Here is a 302-nt window from a genome sequence, read left to right as displayed (position 1 = left end):
TTGCGCTCATGCTTGCGGGCTTCGTGCCACATCCTGGCGTCCCCCGGCTGCCACCGGGCCGCGGGGGGCTCCCGCCAAGCACCGAGGAGGAAGAGGAGGAGGAAGAAGAAGAGCTGGTGGAGCAGGAGCAGCGGTTTCCTGCCTGCGGGTGGAAGGGCTGCGTTAGGGGACCGGGAGAGAATGGAGCAGGGGGAGGTGGGGGCCGGGGGACACTTAGCAGGGATACAGGGAACCGGGGCGGGGGGGCGATGGAGGCACTGGGCACCTCCCGGAGAGGGGAGGGGGACAAGGGGGGAGGACAG

Source organism: Egretta garzetta, unplaced genomic scaffold (assembly GCF_000687185.1).
Source record: "Egretta garzetta isolate BGI_Z169 unplaced genomic scaffold, ASM68718v1 scaffold1560, whole genome shotgun sequence".
NCBI classification, from domain to species: domain Eukaryota; kingdom Metazoa; phylum Chordata; class Aves; order Pelecaniformes; family Ardeidae; genus Egretta; species Egretta garzetta.
This window is presented reverse-complemented; position numbering follows the sequence as displayed.